General features: G+C 40.0%; 1 protein-coding gene and 1 long non-coding RNA gene across 3 annotated transcripts in view; one reads left to right on the top strand and one right to left on the bottom strand.

The window, feature by feature from the left end:
- Positions 1-14519, top strand: part of LOC132392519 (uncharacterized) — a 31845-nt gene extending 17326 nt beyond the window's left edge. For both annotated transcript variants that reach the window (XR_009511570.1, XR_009511571.1), the window contains exons 2-3: positions 565-2450; positions 6992-14519. This is a non-coding gene — a long non-coding RNA (uncharacterized LOC132392519). The remainder of the gene's footprint in view (positions 1-564; positions 2451-6991) is intronic.
- A 1274-nt stretch (positions 14520-15793) lies between these two features.
- itgb6 (integrin, beta 6) overlaps positions 15794-23369 on the bottom strand; it is a 67875-nt gene continuing 60299 nt past the window's right edge. The window contains exon 16 of the mRNA XM_059966466.1: positions 15794-17629. The gene's annotated coding sequence lies outside the window, so the exon portion shown is untranslated. The remainder of the gene's footprint in view (positions 17630-23369) is intronic.

Below are 23369 nucleotides of genomic sequence, written 5' to 3'. Positions count from 1 at the left end.
TTGTCCATCTTTTTGTGTGGTCTTTCATTGATTCTACTGTTTTTCTTTGTATTTAATGTTAAATGCCTGCATGAAATTGTATATTGTGACATATATGTACTTTGATAATAAACTTACTTGAAACTCTTGATGGGTATCTGAGTTGCCAGAGGGAGCTGCAGGGAGGGTACAATTACTGTATTTAAAATATACTTGGATATGTACATGGATAGGAAGGGTTTAGAGGGATATGGGCTGAACGCAGGTAATTGGGCACTAATTTAGAAAGGCATCGTAGTGGGCATGGATGAATTAGGCTGAAAGGCCCATTTCTGTGCTCTGAAACTCAATGACATCCAACTCTGTGGTGGAATTAGTAAAGTGGAGGATGATAAAAGACATTGAAAGGGCCTAATGGGCAGAAGGTGCATCTATTATGCTCTATAAATGCTCAAGTCTAGAACATGTTGTGGATTCAGAAAGCCAGGTTTATCAGTTTGTCAGCTGTTGGAGACAACATTCAATGGTTCCATTTAATATCAGAGAATGTATACAGTAAACATTTGACTTTCTTACTCTTTGCAGACATCCATAAAACAGAAGAAAATCCCAAGGAATGAATGACAGAAAAATGGTAAAACTTCAAACCTCCCCTCCCTCCTATGTACAAGCAGCAGCAAAGCATCAACTCTTCCCTACACATTCCAGCAGGAAGCATCAGCCCCTACTGCCCACCGTGCTGGCAATAGCCAACCCCTAAAGAGATCATGCTCGAGAATCCATCAAAAACCAGAGCCTGTAACCCAGCACTCCGACATGACACAGGCTCCCTCTCTTTCACCAACAAGGGAGAGAGAGGTATTTCTCCTGCCACAGGGAGAGGGGAGACCAACATTAGCTTGGCATTTTGGGACCTACTCCAGCTTTTAGTACCTCAATATCAGGTGTTCAGTTTGGAAGTGCCAGCAATAATCAAAATGATCTGGCCCATAGATTAAATTTGTTATTTCTTTGGATAACAGACAATTCATTACTGAATTGCAAATTTGTATTTTGTTTGTTTTTGATGAAATGTTTGGGAATATCTTATATACGATGACAATTCAGCTATGACAAATTTATGTAAGATACAAATACATGATAGAGTTTTGTTAGAATTCCCCAGCACTACATTGAGGATCACCTGTATGATCCTGCACTGGGTTGGTCTTTGGTGAAAACAAAGACCAGTGAATTTCAAAAGGTAAATTGTAACAAAAGGAGCAGAGAGAAAGGGGAAAGTACAATATTTAATAAAATTATTCTGCTTCACTTAATGTCTTGATTTATTTATATCTATTCTACAAACGTTTGTAGTTAATGCACATTACTTACAGTACTGTGTAAGAGGCTCCAGAACATGAACAGTATATAGCTAGGGTGCTTAAGGCTTTTGCACACAACTGTAGTAATTTTATTTAAAGCACTGTACTGCTGGAAAAAAACAGCATGGATTTCATGACATATGTGAGTGATGATAAACCTGATTCTGGTATGGGTCTCTACTGTGGACTGAGAGTGGGGGGCAGGGAGAGGGGAGAGAGTTGTGAGCATCAGTGATCAATAAACCAGTTGTTTGGAATCAAAAGACCTTGCCTGGTCTTTCAGGGCTGGGTGTGTCTGCACTGTGTCACTCTCTACCCCGGTACTCCTCCTCTGCCACCCGTCCCACACCCCTCCTCTGGGACTCCACCTTAGCCATTCCCAACATCCTTTGCTCCTGCGGATTTACAAGCTCACTCTCTGCTCCTCGTTGACAAATACAGTACTGTGCAAAAGTCTTAGGCATCCTAGCTATATGCGTGCCTATGGCTTTTGCACAGTACTGTACTTCAACTACTTAGTTTTATCTGTCAACTTTTACAACTAGCAAAACCTGTCCTCACCTTTACCTGCTGTTGAACATCACCAAAGATGTGTTTTGGTGGGGCTGCAGCCATAATAGCTTTCCACATCTGGCCAGGTAAATAATGGATATGGATGGTAATTCCAGGCATGGACATAGGGGCACCAGGCCAGTATAATTTGGCTTGTGATTTAGCTATTCATACCTTTGTCTCTCACATGCCTGTAAAATACTTCCACTAATAAATTCATTCATTCTTTGGTGTCATTAAAACGGACTTGTCTGGCAAAAGATATTTACTTTGGCTTTTACTCTAGATATTTTCCAAAGCTATTAGAAGTAAAGTTGTTTTAACATTCTTATGCAAGCTGATGAAAGAAAATATTAAGCAGCTCAAGTTCATTTTTGAAAAAATAAACAACTTGGTGAATCACTTTCTTTCAGCTTTGATATTTTTCCATCATCCTTCCTAATGCCAGTTCAAACTTCTGCATAACGGAGTCACGTTTCTAAATCAGTATACCTACCACATTAAATCTGCCTGTCCCTTCTTGGTTAAGAAAAAAGTGGTGCATATCCGGCACAGGTAGGAACAAGTGGGATACTTACTCTTGATATTTATTGCATATTTGTTGATTATTATTATTCCTTTCATTACATGTGTGCACATTTGTTGTCTTTGGCACACTGGTTTTCCAACCGGTTGCTGTTGCTTTCGTTGATTCCTTTATAGTTATTGGATATACTGAGTATACCTGCAAGAAAATGAATCTCAGAGTTTTATATGGTAACAGAAATGTATGTTGATAATAAATTTACTTTGAACTTTGAACATTGAGGAGTATAAGAAAAGCAAGAAAACACTTAAGGAGGAAATCAGGAGAGGGAGAAGAAAGCATGAGGTTGTTCTAGCAGACAAGGTGAGGGAGAATCCTAAGGGCTTCTATAGATGTATTAAGAGCAAAAGGATGGCAAGAGACAAAATTGGTCCTGTGGAAGATAAAGAGTGATAATCTATGTGTGGAGCTGATAGAGATAGAGGAGATCAAATGGATTTTTTATATCCGTATTTACTCGGGAGACTATTGAAGTGAGGTAAAGCAGCACTGAGGTCATGGACAGAATACAGACTACAGAGGAGGAGGTGCTTGCTATCTTGAAGCAAATAAGGGTGGATAAATCTCCATTGCTTGACACAGTGGTCCCTCGGACCCTGTGGGAAGCTAGTGCAGAAATCGCTGGGGCCCTAGCAGAGATACTTAAAACATTCTTAGCCACAGATGAGGTGCCGGAGGATTGGAGGATACCTAATGTCCTGGTGTTTAAGAAAGGCTCTAAGAATAAGCCAGGCAATTTTAGGCTGGTGAGCCTGACATCAGTAATGGGAAAGTTATTGGAAGGTATTCTATGGGACCGGATGTCTAAGTTTGGATAGGCAGGGACTGGTTAGGGATAGTTAACGTAGGTTTGTGTGCGGTAGGCTATGTCTAAACAATCTTATAGTGTTTTTTGAAGAAGTTACCAGGAAAGTTGATGAAGGCAAGGCAGTAGATGTTGTCTAGATGGACTTCACACAGCCATTGACAAGGAACCGCATGGGAGGTTGGTCAAGATGGTTCAGTTGCTTGGCATTCAAGATGAGGTAGTAAATTGGATTAAACATTGACTTTGTGAGAAAAGCCAAAGAGTGGTAGTAGATGGTTGCCTCTCTGACTGGAGGCCTTTGACAAGTGGTGTGCCACAGGGATTGATGCTGGGTCCATTGTTATTTGCCATCTATATCAACAATCTGGATGATAATGTGGTTAACTCGATCAGCAAATTTGACACCAAGATAGGAGATCAGTAGAAGGTGAGGAAAACTGTCAAAGCTCGCAGCGGGATCTGGAAAAATTAGATAAAAAATGGCGGATGGATTTTAATGCAGACAAGTGTGAAGTGCTGCACTTCGGCAGGACCAGCCAGGGTATGTCTTACACAGTGGACGGTAGGGCAATGAGGAGTGCAGTAAAACAGAGGGATCTGGGAATACAGATCCATAATTCCTTGAAAGTGGTGTCACAGGTAGATAGGGTCATAAAGAACGCTTTCGGCATGTTAGCCTTTATAAATCAATAAACTGAGTACAGGGGATGGGATGTTATGTTGAAATTGTATAAGACATTGAGTTGACCTAATTTGGAGTGTTGTATGCAGTCTTGATTACCTACAGGAAAGAGTGCAGAGGAGATTTACAAGGATGTTGCCAGGACTTGAGGACCCGAGTTACAGGGAAAGATTGAAAATGTTAGGACTTTATTCCTTATAAGGTAAAAGACTGAGAGATTTGATAGAGGTATACAAAATTATGAGAGCTATAGATAGGGTAAATGAAAGCTGGCTTTTTCCAGAGGTTGGGTGGAACTACAACTAGAGGTCATGGGTTAAGGGTGAAATGTGAAATGTTTAGGGGAACTTTTTCAATCTTCACAAAGGGTGGTGAGAGTGTGGAATGAGCTGTCAGCACAAGTGGTGAATTTGGGTTCGATTTCAACACTTGGGAGAAATTTGGATTGGTACATTGACGGGAGAGATATGAAGGGCTACGGTCCAGGTGCACGTCAATGCGACTAGGCAGATTAATGGTTCAGCATGCACTAGATGGGCTGAAGGTCCTGTTTCTGTGCTGTAGTGTTCTAAGACTGTATGATTCCATGTTGTGAATGGTGGAACATTGAATGGTAGAGGGTAAAGTGAATCTTGTAGTTTATGTCCATAGGTTCTTAAAGGTAGCAGGACAGAAAATTACTTGGTTAGGAAAGACATAGGGATTCCTTCTCTTCAATAACAGAGTAACAAACTTCAGAAGTTATTCTGGGACTGTATATAATATTAGTTAGGCCATGTTTGAAGAATGCTGTACAATTTTGGCCACCATGTTGCAGGAAAAATGTTATTTAATTTGAGATGCTAGTAATTTATAGCAATGTTTAAAGGAAGATTGTAACTAGAGGTTCAATAGGATGGGGTTGAGTGGAGAAGGCTGAGGGCGACCTAATTGAGATATATAAAATTATGAGAGACATGGATAAATAGAAAGGACCTTTAGGGTAGGGCTCAGAAACCAAGGAGCATTAAAATTGAACTAACCAGTACAAGGAATAGAGGGAGTTAAGGATAAAACTATTCTTCCAGAGTGTGGTAGGGGTCCAGAATTCAGTAACAGGAAGAGGCAAAACACATTTTTTAATGATTAAAATGAATGTATAGCCAAAGAGTGATAATCTAAAATGATATGGACATTGCTGTTGGTAGCAGATAGCCGATCAACATGCCTTTTATTAAAATGGTTTGATATGGTAGCACAATGATTAAATCAGTGGACTTGCAGCCAACAGCGTGGAACATTGATCCGATGACACGTTCAAATCCCACTGAGGCAATTGCCTGAGTAATTGACCATAAAACTTCACCAGCTCCAGCTCCCATCACTTTTACTACAATCAGTTGTGTTGACCAGAACCGTCTGTAATCACAGATTATCTTTAATATCTAAGATATATTAAAAACAAAGAAAATGTTCCCAGATAAATTTATTTTAAAATTAAAACATTAAAATCACTCCCATACAACTTTAGACGATTAAATACATTTTTTTTGATATGCTTCCGTTAGTTTAAAAGGTGTATATACTGTTCTAGCACCATTCTTCCTATTTGTTTCAGTGGAGTTGCTGTCCTTGCACTTAGTTTAATTTTAAAGGTTCAGAGTACATTTATTATCAAAGTATGCATACAGTAGACAACCCTGAGATTGTATGCAGGTTCGGAGGTAGATTTTCCAGTCTAAAAGCCAGGAATGCAGAACACAGAACAGTATGCCACAGTGCAGGCCCTTGGTCCACAAAGCTATGTTGACTTTTTAACATACTCCAAGATCAATCAGAATCAGAATTAGAATCACGTTTAATATCACCGGCGTATCTCATGAAATTGGTTGTCTTTGCAGCAGTAGTACAACACAATACAACTCTTCTCTCCCACATAACTCTCTACTTCACTTTCACCTGTGTGTCTAAGAGTCTCTTTAATGGCCCTAATGTACCTGTCTCTGCCACTTCTCCCGGCAATGCGTTCCAAGTACTTACCACTTATCCTTCCTGTACTTTCTTCCAATCGCCTTAAAATGATGTCCTCTTATATTAACCATGGGATAAGGGTGCTGGCTGTCCTTGAATGCTGTGGAATTTCTCACTGACCCAGTAGTCTTCCCTGGGAGAGTGCTGATGCAGCAGAATAACACCAATAACAGAGCAGCTGATATTGTGAGCAGCTCAACTCAGCTCTGGTGCTGGACTTCGGGAATTTACTAAAAGTGCAGTTAAGTTTTACAGAAGCATTGGTATCAGGGCAAAAGATATGCCTTATATTACTTTACAGATTATCTTCATAACTCATGATTTTAGAATTATTTTATACTTACAGTCGGATTTATTCCTGTGTATTTCTGGGGTGTCTTCAAAATTGTTACATTGGTCTTAAATAGCCCTTGGGATTGAGAAAGACATGCATTCTGTTTTCTGGAGAAGCCAAAGTGTGGACGATGGACTCTTAAACAGATGGGATGGTTTGTGTGGTGAGGACTCCTTCTGCCATTTATCCTGGGCTCCTATATGCTCCCAATACTCTGACATCCCGAATGTTCCTTCCCTGGTTGGTGTGGTCATGGGTCAGAGGTTTCCAGGGATCATTGAGGATATTGCATATTCTAAAGAAGACTTTCGGATCATCTTTGAATCTTTTCCTTAGCTGCCTGGTAACCTCTTCCCATGACATAGCTCAAAATAGAATGTAGGCGCTCTGCCTCAGCTGGTAGTCACTGACTCACAGTGCCTTTCACCCAGGTTCAATCGTAGCCTTGAGTGTTGTCTGTGTTGAGTCTGCACCCACATTAATCAGCCACTCTAAATTATCCATGGTGTGTCGGTGAATGGTAGAAGTTGGAGTCAGATGATGAGAATGAGCAAATCAATTTTAGAAAGGAAATAATGCAGAATTAATCTAAATGGGTGGTTTCTGGTGGTTAAGACTCTTTGGGCCAAAGGGTCTGTTTCCAGGCTGTATCTGTGACTCTCCATCTTTTTTTCAGAGCTTACTGTACTCTGAACACCAACCAAAGGACTGATGACCAAGAAAGGACACTAGCATTGGATCACTTATCCTTTAATGGATTTGGAGGATTTTGCAGAGACTGTGTTGGTGGATTTTCCCATTGCCTTCAGGACCCTGCTTCAGGTAATCCAGGTCACAGAAGCACATAAGAAGGCAAGATTCACTGCAGCCTGCTAGATTATGAGTTTTGTGTGCACTTTGACTCGGTCAAAGACTAGGATGATCCACTTAGGGTGGCTCCTGTTAGAAACCACCATGATTTGAATAATACTTTTTATAAGTTTGTACTTTTTAACAAACTCATGTATTTTTCACAGTATGTGGTGGCTCATCCCCACTCACTGGCAGAAATTGGTATAGCAGCTACACTAACGGTGTATCACCTTTCTCATTTTTCATTTTCTAAGTATCAGCACATCACCCATGTGATGTAATTGTTTTAATTATGTAGCCTATGAACTAGGTTATTCTTTTCTAATGAGTATCTATAAAGTGATGGATTTTTCAAAGTCACTATTGTTGCTTCTTTTCTATCTTTTGTCTTCGCATTCACCTCTCTGCATTGTTTCTCTGTTCTTTAGTTAGTTTGCCTAGTATTTGCATGTTTGTTTTAACTCTAAAATAAACTTCTTAGAATTAAGACTGCTCACAATTTTTTACTCCCAGAAGAATCCCAAGGATCAGAAAATAAACAGAGATCCAATATGTCAAGTGGTCTTTGCTTTCCAGGGTACCTCTGTGAAACTTTACTATTGAAAGGCAAAGTCACTAAAGGACCTTTTGGCTTATCATTGTAAGAGCTATCCACTCATTTGCTTCAGTGAACAAGTCAAAAAGGTCCTTGAAAGTACACAAATGTAAGCCTACTGCAGGTGTATTAAGGTCTTGGTTCTTTATTTATGCACCGTAGATTGAACACTTATATCCTACCGATCAGCTTCACTTCCATGTGAGGGCTGTTGAAGATGGGGTGCAGCAATGCAGAGAGAAAGAGTATCAGGGCGATGAAGCAGCCTTCACTGAGACTGGAGATTCACTGTGGTGGATCTGTTGGTTTGCATAATGGCTTCCATACTATCATGAAACCAAAGGTGGAGATGCAGGCTGTGAGATCTGAGGAGGGTGTTCCACAGTTTGTCCCAGCTGGAATGGCGTAACAAGTCAGCATGTGCTGCAACCCTCACTGCTATGAATTGTGCTCTAATTACAATGTATTACACAATAATTCATTCAGTATTATGGCATACTTTTTAATTTTATTAATCATCTTCATTAATCTACTTGGCTTTTACTTTTTCAATATATGATTATATACAGAATGTATAGTTATTCCATAAATCAAAATTCTCCAACCAATGGCCATTTCTAATATTTATCTTGAATATTCTAATAATGTTGCAAGAAATAAATGCCCTTAGGGAAAGGTAGTCAGCTGGTGGTGTAGTGGCATCTGCACCAGACTTCGAGGCAAGTGGTCCCAGCTTCGAATCCGCCTGGCTTGCGTGCTTTCCAATGGTGCTGGGTAACAAATGTTAAAGAAATGGCAGTTGCCACCTGATGTGGAGAGGAACTCAAACTCAGGGAAGTACTACTTCATTAATTCCTTTTCTGGTTTGTGGTTGACTCTTGCACTGGTGGGCAATGAGGATTAAAACTAGGTGGACAGTGAGGATTACCAGCATTGTCCAAATTCCAGTACATTAAAGGAAAAGGTCAGAAAAATTTACAAATGTAAACCATTTGCTTGACACATTGACATAGCGCTTTCGAACATAAATTACATGTTTGACCAATATTCAAGTATAGCCTTTGTTGAAAACAAAATCTGCATATATCAGCATTATACTAATTACTTGTCACAAAATATACAAAAAACTTGAAATGAAAATGCTAATACAAAATGTACAAAAAATTAAAATGCAAAATTTTTAATACAAAATGTACAAAAAAATTAAATTGAAATGTAAATGCTAATGTACATAAAGCAATAAAATGCGCAGCATTTCTGAAATATGTGTCATGAGTTGAGTGCACTTGTTCTCAATGAAGGGGACAGATTCAGAACTAGAATCCCAAATCTGTTTTTTGCTGTCGATGGCAGTACTAAGGCAATGCTTCTATGTTATACTCCTATGACCGTAATATGCTGGGAAATGGAAACGAGATTCTATTGTGGTATTTAGTTTGAAGCCTGTACTATATTCCTGTGGATTAATGCCACGACGTGCAAGACCAACAGAATGTGTTCAATACTCACTGTTTAAGTAGATTCAGAATAATACAAATTCATCCCTAGTATTGTAAATATTCCCTCAATGATTCAACTATTTGTTGTACCTTATTAGAAAGTTCTGTGCAGTCATGATAGAGAACTTTGTCATTGAAGAAGAGTTACAATAACACCAACTGATTCGTTATTGTTCAATCTTTGGCATTCTGATTGATAGTTTTAAAGTGACAGCTAATACAAAAAGTAATGTCTTATACTTATGGTCTTAATTGAGAGAAAAATGGATTGGCCATGTGAAACGGTGGAGCAGACTTGATGGGCTAATTCAAGATTCAAGATTCAAAAACTTTATTGTCATTCTAACCGTACATCAGCTCTGCAGGGCAGAATGAGACAGCGTTTTCCAGGAGCAGTGCAATCATAACATAACAAACGTAAAACTAAATAATAAACATAACAATAAATAATTGGCCTAATTCTGCTCCTATGTCTCATGGTCTAAATTGGATATTCTTTATAATTTGAATATTGTATGTCTATTAATACACAGAAACCTTTGTGGATGTCCACATACTGCAGATGCTAAGAGTAATTCGAGAGACTGAGGAACTCAGAAATAAGACCATAAGACACAAGAACAGATTCAGCCTATCGAGGCTGCCCTGCTATTTAATCATGGCTGATTTATTATCTCTCTCGACACTATTCTCCTGCCTTTTCCCTGTAACCGTTGACGCCTTGACAAATCAATAACCTATCAAGCTCCGCTTTAAATATATTCAATGTCTTGGCCTCCACGACCGTCCATGGCAATTAATTCCACAGATTCTTCACCCGCTGGCTAAATAAATTCCTCCTCATCTCTGTTCTAAATGGATGTCCTTCTTGAAAATAATGAGCTTGTGCCCTCGAGTATTAGACTCACCCACTACCGGAAACATCCTCTCCATATCCACTCTATCTGGGTCTTCAATATTTGATAGGTTTCAATGAGGTTACCCTCCCCTCCCCTCATTTTTCTAATCTCTAGTGAGTGCAGGCCCAGAGCCATCAAACGCTCCTCATATGTTCACCCTTTTATTGCAAGGTCTCTGGACCCTCTCCAATGCCAGCATATAATTTCTTAATTAAGAACATAACATAAGAAACATGAGCAGGAGTAGGCCATCTGGCCTGTCGAGCCTGCTCCGCCATTCAATAAGATTGAGGCTGATCTGGCCATCATCTCCACCTATCTGCCTTTTCCCCATGATCCTTAATTCCCCTACTATGCAAAAATCTATCCGACCTTGTCTTAAATATATTTACTGAAGAAACCTCCACTGATTCATTGGGCAGAGAATTCCACAGATTCACCACTCTCTGCGAAAAGCAGTTCCTCCTCATCTCCATCGTAAATATACTTCCCCGAATCTTGAGACTATGTCCCTTAGTTCTAGTCTCACCTACCAGTGGAAACAACTTTGCTGCCTCTATCTTATCTATCCCTTTCATAATTTTATATGTTTCTATAAGTTCTCCTCTCATTCTTATGAATTCCAGTGAGTACAGTCCCAGGTGACTAAATCTCTCCTCATAGTCTTACACCCTCATCTCTGGAATCAACCTGGTGAACCTCCTCTGCATCACCTCCAAAGCCAGTATATCCTTCCTCAAGTAAGGAGACCAGAACTGCACGCAGTACTCCAGGTACAGCCTCACCAGTACCCTGTACAGTTGCACTATAACCTTCCTGCTCTTAAATTCAATTCCTCTGGCACTGAAGGCCAACATTCCATTTGCCTTTGTGATATCCTGCTGCACCTGCAAACTAACCTTTTGTGATTCATGCACAAGCACTCACAAGTCCCTCTGCACAACAGCATGCTGCAAATTTTTACCATTTAAATAACATGCTCTTTCATTTGTTTCCTTCCAACGTGGATGACCTTGCATTTACCTACATTGTACTCCAGCTGACAGAACCTTGTCCACTCAATTAACCTATCTGTATCTGTCTGTAGACGTTCCATAACTTCTGCACAATTTGCTTTTCCACTTCATTTAGCATCATCAGCAATACACTACAATAACACTACAATCGATCCCCTCTTCCAGATCATCGATGTATACCATAAGGAGCCCAAAACTGCCTGCAATACTGCAATTGTAGTCTGAGAAATGCCTTATAAAGCCACAGCATTACATCCTTGCAGTTATGTTCTAGTCCATTTGAAATGAATGCTAACATTGCATTTGGCTTCCTTACTACTGACTCAACCTTCAGGGTATCCTGCACAAGGATCGGTGACACTTTGGAATGAAACCCTGCATCACAGCTCAGGGTGGGTCTCGTCATACTGTCACACGATCTAATACTGAAACGTCAATATCTCTTTGCCACCACAGATGCTGCATGATGAGCTGAGTTCTTCCAGTAGTTTGTGTTTCTTTTTGCTCCATTTGTCACATTTTGCACTCACTATACTTCATGGATTGCTTTAATATTCCTATCCATTTGGAGGCCACAAGATACTTGATCTATTAACTGAGCTTGACATGAAGGGAAACTTCTTCACTCAGAAATTTATGAGAGTGTGGAACCAGTTGCCATCACAGGCGGTGCATGTGAGCTCAATTTCAACATTTAAGAGAAGTTTTGGATGGTAGAGATATGGAAAGCTATAGACCAGGTGTAGGTCAATAGCAGTAGGCAGTTTAAATGGTTTGGCATAGACTAGATGGGCTGAAGGGCCTGTTTCTCTGTTGTACTTTTCGATGACTCTGTAACATATTATAATTTATTGGAAGAAATCAGTTTGAAATTCTTTATTTGATTATTACTGCTTGCGGGATTAGTACAACTTGGAGCAAGCAAACTTGCAACGTATTTCTAAGCCAGTACTGTAAGTTGGGAAGAGGACACCAACTTGTAAATGTTTATTTGTGCTCTGTGATAGTCAGGCACATGAGAGCAACAGTGAACAGTCCAGAAGAGAAACAGGCCCTTTGGCCCACGATATTATGCTGAACAATTATATCAGTAGTTAAATGTGCAACCAAATTAATCCCTTCTCTCTACACAATGTCAATGTCCTTCCATTTGCTTTACCCATAAGATTTTACAGATGCTGGAAATCTACAGCAACACACACAAAATGCTGGAGGAACTCAGCAGGTCAGGCGGCATCAATGGAGAAGGACAAACAGTTGATGTTTGAGGCCAAGATCCTTCATCTGGACTCATGAAGGGTCAGAGTCCTGATGAAAGATCTTGGCCTGAAACATCGACTGTTTATTCCTGTCTATAGATGCAGCCTGACCTGCTGAGTTGCTCCAGCACTTTGTGTGTGTTACTTCCATTTCCTATACATTCATAATGCATATCAAAGTTCTTGAGCCTCTCATATTTATCTCCAGCATTAGCATCATCCAGTCACCCCCAAATCTCTGTGCAACCCCCTTTGAACTTGCCCCATCTACTTTAAATGCAGGCCATCAGTTAGTACACATTTCAGTCCTGGGAAAAAGATATTCTCACAATCTTATAAACCTCTATCTGATTACCTCTCAGTCTCTGCTGCCCCAGAGACAATAATCCAGTTTTGTCCAACCTCACCTTATAGCACGTGCCCTCTAAACCAGGCAGCATCCTGGTAAATCTCTTCTGCATCCTCTCCAAAGCTTAGACATCCTTCCTTTAATCCGGCAACCAGAAACGAATGCAATAATCCAGACACCGCCTGACTAGATTTTTATGAAGCTGCAACGTAATATCTTGAAAACAATTGGTCAAGGAGTAAAGACAAGCATGCCACATCCCTTCTTAGAATCCTATTAACCTGAGTAACCCCTCTCAGGGAGCTATGTGGTTAGACCCCACGATCCCTGTCATTAACTCTTTTAAGGGTCTTGGCATTAACCGTGTACTGTCTATTTATATTTCATCAGCTAAAGTAAACACTTAATGTTTGGCTGGGTTAAACTCCATTTGCCATTTACCCACCCATAGCTGCAACTGATGCATACTCCACTATTCTCTGCGAGTCATCTATGCTATCTGGTACACCAGCAATCTTTATATCATCTGCAACTTACTAACCCTCCCATTTATGTTTTCATCCAGGTTATTTATGTATATCACAAACAGCAGAGGTCCCAGTATGGATCCCAGCAGAACCCAACTATTCCCTATGTTCTTTGAGTAAGACAATTCTCAATCCAAGCAGACATTCACTGTGGGTCCCACGCATCTTAATATTTTGGAAGCGCCTCCCACGAGAGTCCTTGTCAAACGCCTTACTAAAATCCATGTAGACAACACTCACAGCTCTACCTTCATCCATCACCTCGGTTCTTCCTCCAAAAACTCTCTCAAGTTACTGAGACATTACTTCACCCACGCAAAGCCATGTTGACTGTCTCTAATTAGGCCAAGGTTTTCCAAATGCTCATAAATCTTATCCAGAAGAATCATCTTCACTTTCCAAACGTTGACATGAAACTGACTGGTCCATAGTTTCCAAGATTAACCCTGTTTCCCTTCTTGAGTAATGAAACAACATTAACTATTTGCTAGTCCTCTCCGGTCACCCCCAAATTTCTGTGCAATCCGCTTTTCAATCTTCGCTATGTATAGCGAGGGTGCCTACGACTCTTGCTCAGCACGGCAGTAATTTTGTGATTACACTGTGTTGCTGCCGCAAAAAAAACCCAAATTTCATGACATATGAGTCATGATAAATCTGATTCTGATACAGGGCTCTATTGCGGACTGAAAGTGGGAAGGGATACAGGGAGAGGGGAATCATAGTTGGGAAAGGACGAGAAAAGGAGAGGGAGTGGGAAGCAACAGAGAGTCATTTTGTAATGATCAATAAGCCAATTGTTTGGAGTCAGATGACCTTGCCTGGTGTCTCAGGGCTGGATGTATCTGCTGCTGCACCACCACCCCACACCACCACTGCCTCTCCTTCTTTACCACCTGTCCCACACCCCTCCCGTGGTACTCCACCATCACCCCATCACCACTCCCAATACGTTTTGCTTACACTGGATTAACGAACTCGTTCTCCACTCCACTTTGGCAAATATAGTGCGGTGCAAAAGTCTTGGGCTCCTAGCTATATATATATATATATATACACCTTAGAATACATACATAACGCTGGAAGAACTCAGCAGGTCAGGCAGCATCCGTGAAAAAAGAGTAGCCAACGTCTCGGGCCGAGACCCTTCATCAGGAATGGGGGAGAAGAGCACAAAAAAGAGCTGATGAAGGGTCTCCGCCCGAAATGTTGGCTACTCTTTTCTCACGGATGCTGTCTGACCTGCTGAGTTCTTCCAGCATTGTGTACGTGTTCTTTGATCCACAGCATCTGCAGTTGTATTTTTGTGTTTTGATATATACCTTAGACTTTTGCACAGCATTGTAAGCTGCACAGAAACACAGCCAGCCATGTTTGGCTCCTATTTATCTGTTATATTTAATATGGATAATGTCCTAAGGTGTTCACAGGAACAGAATCAAACTGGAAAAACTTTAGGAAATTGAGAGAATAGGCTCACGATGGCTTAAGACAGCACTGCATTAAGCGATGACTAAATTTCAGTTTCATTGCTTGCCCTCGGAGAAAGCCTGTTACACCAAGTTCTCAACCTTACACCTGATTTATGATACATCATGTTTTTGACAAAGCTGTACAACTGCTCACTCAATGTGATCGAGGTTGACAACACAGGCAGAGAGATTATGTGATGGTGAGGGAGAAGTCAGCATTAATATCGTACATGCAGACACTAACGCGTTTTTGTTATTGAATGGCAAGATGCAGATGAGAAATAGAAAAGCTAAGCATTGATGCAACTGACTTCCAAATGTAAAATGGGCAATGATGAAAGCAAGTTTAGTACTTGCTCTTGAAATATGTTACCTCTCTTGGAATATGCTAAATAGAAGGGATCTGAACTTGGCACTCAAGCTTATCTGCATGGTTGAGCTTAGGGGTTTAACTGGTTGCTGTCAACATATCTACATACACAACGCATGTAGTGCATGAATTTGCAATTCTCATCAATGAAATCCATTTTACTCTTCATCATAAAAGGCAACATAATCCCTATTAAAAGTTTTAATTTCCTCTGCTTAGAAATAAAGGTTAGGATGTGCAGGACATGAGGATTAATTAGTAATAAACTAAAAAACATAACATTTCTTTGGGTAATAGAAATTTGCCCTAAAATTTTACAAATCACAATCCAAAAGTTTGAGAAATTAAATAAAAAGTCCTCTCTAAGTATTTGTGTGGCAAAAAGTAAATACTTTAACATAATTTTGTTTTTAACTCTCATTCTTTGATGCATAGACAGATGCCACAGCAAGTCAGAGATGGGGCTGTGAAGTGACTTCCCAAATGGCAAACACACCCCTTTGGTCACACACACACTCGTGTGTGATGATGTGTGCACAAGTTGGCATTTGGAAGCGAGTAAGAGCTTGCAGTCATATTTGTTAAATTTTGTAACTTCAAAACATTAAATTAATTCAAAGGAAGATACAGGAATCTGAAGTGTGAGTCTAACTTCGTGTTTACTTTAAGTGAGGTAGGCACATTATCATGTGGTACTGCCATGACTTAAGCAATTCACGTATTTTTACATATAAACATAATAATTACATAAACAGCAAAGAATGCCAAATCAAACAAAATACTTACAAAATTAGTCAAATGTTACTAAAATATTAAATACACACAGTATTCCTTTTTGCATATATTTAGTATATCTTCGAAAATCACTTGTATACTACCAACCAAAAATGCTAATTTTTATGTTACTGTTCTGAGCATTTGAGATTCCCTGCTTTATACTTACTTCCACAGTAATTTGAAGAATGTTAAACTAATATTTCCTCTGACAATCATGTTGAATCCAACCATTTACTATTTATGCATGAACTGACTGCTGATAAACACAATTCATAACTTGGTGTTTGAAATGTGTAAAAAAAACTGAATATCTAACTCACAATTGAAATAATATAAAACATTGTGACTTGTCCATGTCAGTTGATAATTTACATTAAAGTTTTCTTTAAAGTTCTGTCCAATCATTCTAGCATTGAAAATTTACCATTACGGTTATACATACAGCACCTCATTTCTTTAGCTTCTATTAGATGTTGATAAATAAAAATACATTTTTCATTAGTTTTAGTTTCATTTTTCGCTGTTAATTCAATCTTTCTTTCCCCTCATTGTTTTTGTTTTCCGATTTCAATTATCTATTCTTTATCATTCAATTTTTGATTTATGGTTCTAATTTATACTGAGTAATTCAGCGGACTATAGTTCAATCTTAAGTATATTGGTAGCCACCTAACTCGTCTTGGATGCTCGGAGAAGATATTTTGATCTCATATTAGCAATGTTGCAGTGTAAGGTTTCATAGATTTCTATGACTGCTGCTTCCCCTGTGCTGCAATTGTTCAGGCGACAGAAATTCACCCTTATCGAATTAACATATCTTTCCCCAAAAACGTGATATGCAAAATAAAATCTGCTCCCATTCCCAACATTTTCTTATAACTTATTGTTCTTGGACTAGTACCACAAGGATGCCCAATCTGCACTGACTATCAGAAGCAACACACACACACAATGCTGGAGGAACTCAGCAGGCCAGGCAACATCTATGGAAAAAAGTAAACAGTTGATGTTTTTGGCTGAGACCTTTCATCAGGACTCCTGCTGAAGGGTCTCACCTGAAACGTTGACTGTTTACTCTTTTCCATTGACGTTGCCTGACCTGCTGAGTTCCTCCGGCGATTTGTGTGTGTGTTGCTTTGGATTTCTAGCATCTACAGATCTTCTCATGTTTCTGACAATCAGGAACTCTTTTAACATAATCTGGCACTGATTCCCATTCTCCACACATTCCTATCAATTCCTTTGTGATTCTACCACTTCTCCACACAAATTTACTGCGGCTAATTAACCTACCAACGTAAACATCTTTTGGGAGCAGGACGAAATCCAAGCACCTCGAAGAAAACTGTGCAGCCGTAGGCACACTGTCAGCTCTAGAGGTCAGCAGAACTACTGTGGAGTTTCTGTGGCAAAATGATTACATATCCATGTAGTTCCTTTCCTGTGGTTACCTTAATACTCTAAATCCAAATAGGTTTTCTTGCATCTTTCAAAATATTAATACCATACAATAAGGAAAATATAATAGTTAATTGGATTCATCTATAATTATCCATCTACCATACTTGTTAAGTTGATATTTATCTACAAATACAAGTGACTAGCCCACCTCTTAATTACAGGAAGGAATGGATGTGCCATGTAATGATTTTCTCTAACACGAAAGCCTGTCATCTGTGCATGCATCAAAAAGCACAATCTGCAACAGAAATTTTAGGTTATGTTGACTATATTGTTTCCACATAAATGCACCGAGCGAAATTTTATTCTAAACATGAGTAGGTTTGCAGATATTGGCAATCCAAAGTAACATACACAAAGTGCTGGAGGAACTCAGTGGGAAAAGAGTAAACAGTTGACGTTTCGGGCTGAGACATTTCATCAGAACTTTTATTCTGTCTCTCATGGTTTTGCATAAGGATTTGTGAATTTTGTAAGGGTAAGCTTTGAACAGTCATAACGTGAGAACACCTACAGTAATGAAAATTCTGTTGATCGGATTGTGGAATAAATGCAAGGGTTTATAGCCAGTGAAAAATCACTTAACTGCAGATGCTAGAAATGTGAAGTAAATTCAGAAACACACACAAAATGCTGAAGGAACACACCAGGTCAGACAGCATCAATGGAAGTGAATAAACAGTTAATGTTGCTGGCCAGGGTGGTTGTTCACGAATGGAAAGGAGGAACAGGCCAGAATAAAAAGATGGAGTGAAGGGGTGGAGGATCAAGTCCGGGTGAGTACATGGTCAAAGAGTTGGAAGGCAGCAGAGATTACAGAGGCGGAGCAGTGGGTGGGGTGGGGGAGACAGAAAATGCTGGAAACCTTTAGCAGGTCAGGCAGCATCGGTGGAAAAGGAACGAAATGTTTCAGGTCAAAGACCCTTTACTGAAAGGCAAGGTTTTATATTGTGGCTTTGTAAACATATAGAAAATGCCAATTACAGGGTTGTCTTTAATGAAAAACACTTCAGAGTATGTTCTTGTGATTTAATACATGGGATGAAGGTCAGAGAAGCAATATTTCATTGATAGAGTAGAGATTTTCAACACAGGCCTTTACCTATTCTATTCTGAAATATTTTCTGGAAGTACACTTTGGTGTTCCAACTTCAAGACAGATAGGGACATTAAAACAGTTATAGAAATGACCAACAAAATAAATACTATATATGTTCCACTTTCATATTATACTCACCATGAATTAAATAAATATCCAAGATTTTTCAAGAATCTTCCTTACGCTGCTTAGTTACTTACATGAAGTGCACACAGGGCCTGTATTGACTAATATGAGCCAACACCAGTATTAGCATTTATTTAGAAACAGGATCTCCTGAAGGCTAGAAGCAGGCAGAACCTGAATGTCCTAGCAAATAAGAGATTGTTAGCTGAAAGGAATTGTAAAAATTGTAAATTTAGTATCATGGAAGAGGGATCAAAATCAAGTAATGCCTGAAAGTTTAAGTGGGGATTCGTGGTACAGATTTAATCTTTGCCCAGTCATTGAGTTAAACTGTTGTTGCCTGCCCTATTACGTGACTTTGAACATCAGTTTCTCAAATTTCACCATTTCCCATCCCCTTTTCCCTTCCTCACCTTATCTCCTTGCCCGCCCATCTCCTCACTCTAGTGCTCCTCCCCCTTTTTCTTTCTTCCATGGCTTTCTGGCTCTTTCACCAATCAACTTCCCAGCTTTTTACTTCATCCCTCCCCCTCCACGTTTCACCTATCACCTTGTGTTTCTCTCTCCCCTCCCCCCCCCCCACACCTTTTAAATCTACTCCTCAGCTTTTTTTCTTCAATCCTATCAAAGGGTTTTGGCTTGAAACGTCAACTGTACCTTTTTCCACAGATGCTGCCTGGCCTGTTGAGTTCCTTCAGCATTTTGTATGTGTTGCCCTGTTATGTGATTGGTCTGCGTAGACCATGACATCAAACAGACTAATAGCTGCATTACTCAGTAAACTTAAAATGTGGCTAACACTAACAAGAGGGCTATAAGCACTATAGGTAAAACACATAGAAGTTCTTCAAATATAGAGTCATAGGGTCAGAGACAAGTACAGCACAGTAACAGGCATTTCGGCCCATCTAGTTCATGCTGAAACCATTTAAACTGCCTTCTCCCATCAACCAGTACCTGGACCATAGGCCTCCATACCCCTTCTATCCATTTATGTATCCAAACTTCACTTAAACGTGAAATCCAATTTGCATGCACCACTTGTACAGACAGCTCATTCCACACTCTCATGACCCTCTGAATGAAGAAGTTTCCCCTCATATTCCTATTAAACTTTTCACCTTTCACCCTTAACCTATGACCTCTGGTTGTTTTTGCACCCAACCTCAGGCAGAAAACCCTGCTTGCATTTACCCTATCTATATCCCCCATAATTTTGTATACCTTTATCAGACTTCCATCTGGACTGTGATATTTTGAGCAGAACATTCAGGAGCTCTCACGGTAAATATTCAGATAATATAACAGAAGTTGAATGGGGAAATTAAATAAAAATCTTATCCACATTCAAATGTGGCATGAGTCCTTCCAAAGCTAGAGTTAGTATGCAGTAAAAGGAAGTAGTGTTGAAATCATTGTTAGGAGTATTGCTGAGAAAACATGGATGTGTTTCATTGAAGAAGGCTCAAGTCTCAAGATTCAAGTTTATTTACCATGTGTACACCAGAACATACCTACAGTGGAATATGTTGTTTGCGTTAACAACCAGCACCCACAGCACAGACACAACACAACAAGCAGCAAAACAAACCCCATTTCTCCCTCCCACCCACATTCACAGTCCTTTAATCTCAGGACAAGCCTCCAGTGGACTCTGACCTGCAGACACTGGGTTTTGACTTCACCAGCAGCCTTGCAAAGATTCACACACTCAGCTCCGGCCAATGGGCCTCTAATTCTAGATTTCTGATTTGACCCCAGGCCTTGACATTTGGCATTGATCCCAGTTCACGCCAATCACTGAACACTAGGCTTCGAACTCTAGACCAGCCGATGATGGTCCTCCAACATGAGGCTACAAACTCCAACCTTGCTGCCTTGCGACCTGGTGGGTCATTGGAACACATTCCTCCTCCCCAAGTGGAATTCTGACTCCAGACTGCTTACTGAATTGGTAGTCCCTCGACCCGACATCCAACTATCAATATCCTACGTCCATGTCACTGGCCTTGGAAAGTGGGGAGGTGACATAGGCTTCAGACTGATTTCTAATTCACTCACGTCCACGTCTCTAAACTCTAAGCTGGCCCCTAACACTGCTCTCCATCCCCAAGACCATCCTTATGAACCTAGAGAGCAATGAGAAAAAAACAACTAAATATGAGCTGAGACTGAACGGAGGTCACAGCTCGGTGACATCTTGCAAAAACGTGGGTTCTGATTGGTATCAACAGCATCGTCACATAGATGATGGCCTCAAGCAGCGTAGATGTAATCCAACATCATGAAATGGCCGATGGCTCACATCAGAGCTTCCATTTGCAGAAGAAACAGCTTCCAAAAGTCTTATTTCTGTCACTATCATGCCGCTAAACAGGAAACAACTGCCAGCAGCGCATAGGTAGGCTGCCAACCAGGAGAACAACACAACAAAGACTTCATGCATTTTAAATAGCTGAAGCAATGGAAGCAGTACAATATAGATCATACTCGTTCGCTCATTATGTGTCATGTCGTATGACGTAGGTGATCATGGTCTTTCCATGACCGTGATTATTTTTTGGCAAATTTTTCTACAGAGTGATTTGCCATTGCCTTCTTCTGGGCAGTGTCTTTGCAAGACTGGTAACCCCAGCCATTGTCAATACTCTTAAGAGATTGTCCGCCTGGCATCAGTGGTTTCATAACCAGGTCTTGTGATGTGCACCAGCTGCTCATATGACCATCCACCACTTGCTCCCATAGGTTCACATGATCCTGATTGGGGGCTAAGCAGGTGCTACACCTTGCCCAAGGGTGACCTGCAGGCTAGAGGAGGGAAGGAGTGCCTTATACCTCCTTTTGGTAGAGACATATCTCCACCCCGCCATACAAATATGTAATACTAAACCATCCAAAAAAAGATGTCTACTCCTTAAGATGGAAAATTACTTAAGCAGGTCCTAACCACAAAAAAAGCAGATGCATCCATTGTCTCTTCACTTTGTTGTTGTCTATGACCAGACAGAGTATCTACTCACCTACTATGCCATGGATTTGGTTCATGACCTCATTGTCCAATAAGGATAGGAGAACTGATTCTGGAGAGAGCTTGGCATCAGGAAACCCAAATGATACAGAAGACTTTAGGGATCAGGGGCAAAGAGATTAGCTCCTACTGATCAGGGTCACCTTGTAGAAGAAAGGATGGCAGGGCTGCATTCTTGATTCAGTCACTTGCAGTGGCTTCATCAATGAATTCCCCTCCAGAACGAAGTCAGATAGTGTCTTCAAAACTTGGGTTATCCTAAACTTTTTTAAGAAGTGAAATTACTTTCATAATAAAAAAAAGAAACTTGAAAGTAAATTACCCAAATTAGCTCCCACAAACAGACATATCACAATGACTTGATAATTAGTACAAATACCGGCCAGAACATTGGAGATTCCTACACAGCTGGTACTTTGGCTATTACATAAAACATATTCTTCCTCATTACTATGACAGTTATTGTATTATTTACCAGTACTAGAAGAGCAAAAACTGAAGAGAAGATCAAATATAAGGGACCACACAAGGGGGAGTAGCTTGCATTTTATTTGTAGTGTAATAAATTAGCTGTAGGTTGCATTATATATACTTTATGTAGTGGTTACTTGAAAAATAAACCAAAACTGCTGAGAGACTGAGTACGGGAATTGCGCTCCTGTGTTTAAAGTCGAAAGAAATACATTCAGTCCTTTATTTTGAAACCAGCAAAGACAAATGATCTTACAGCAATAAAAAAACTAACAAAACTAAAATAGTGATGTCATGAAATGAGCAATTAACATTCAAATTAGCGTAATTAAGCGTAACTAGGCAGTCAACAAGAAAATATCACCCCCGGCTCACTCGCTCTCAACTAAACTAAACTAAGACAAAGTGTGAATATGTAACTATACTCATTTGCTTCTACCACATACCCAAACTATGTAACAAATTACCGTGAGCCACAAAAAGCGCGCAAGACGAAATAGACAGAAAATAGATACATGGCTCCTGCAGTTTATATGAAGCATTTTTAGCTGGATTAATATTGGAGAGCAAGGAAATAACTGTTAAGCAATTCTGCTGAGGAAACTATCAATTAATCAGAAATATCGGGAAACCAATATTTGAGAGTGAGAAATGAAACGCATTATAATAAAGAGAAGGCACTAGTAGAGGATTTAACTGAACTTGAAGCTTGTGCGTGCAAATAGAAATGCCCATCTAAGTGAGTAACATTTGCCTCTCTTTGGCCCATATCCATCTGAGCTGTTCCTGCCCACGTACATGTCCAAGCGTCTTTTGGATTTTGTAAGGTATTCCTTCCCTCTGCTGGACTTTAGATCGCATTTGGGCAAGGTGTAGTCCCTTAGCCCCTGATCATGGTCATGTCAGCCATGGGAGCAGGTGGTGGACGGTGGTATGAGCAGACGGTGCAGATCACAGGTGTTGATTATGCGGCCAGACAATCTCAGAAAAGTATTGATAATGGCTGGAGTCACCTGTCTTGTAAAGACACTGTCCAGAAGGAGGCAATGGCAAACCACTTCTGTAGAGATATTTACCAAGAGCAATCACGGCCATGGGACCATGATCTCACCCAGGTTAAACATCACGGCACATAATGATGGTGATGATTGTACCTGTCTCAATCACTTTGTTGCATTTCCATATTAAGTGAATGTAAGCGCTGAGGCAATACATGGACAACCTATTGCACATGTTCCTGTCTATATCAACAGG

This window comes from Hypanus sabinus, chromosome 4, assembly GCF_030144855.1.
Source record: "Hypanus sabinus isolate sHypSab1 chromosome 4, sHypSab1.hap1, whole genome shotgun sequence".
NCBI classification, from domain to species: domain Eukaryota; kingdom Metazoa; phylum Chordata; class Chondrichthyes; order Myliobatiformes; family Dasyatidae; genus Hypanus; species Hypanus sabinus.
Note: the sequence above shows the minus strand (reverse complement) of the source record. Positions and strands in the feature narration are given on the sequence as shown.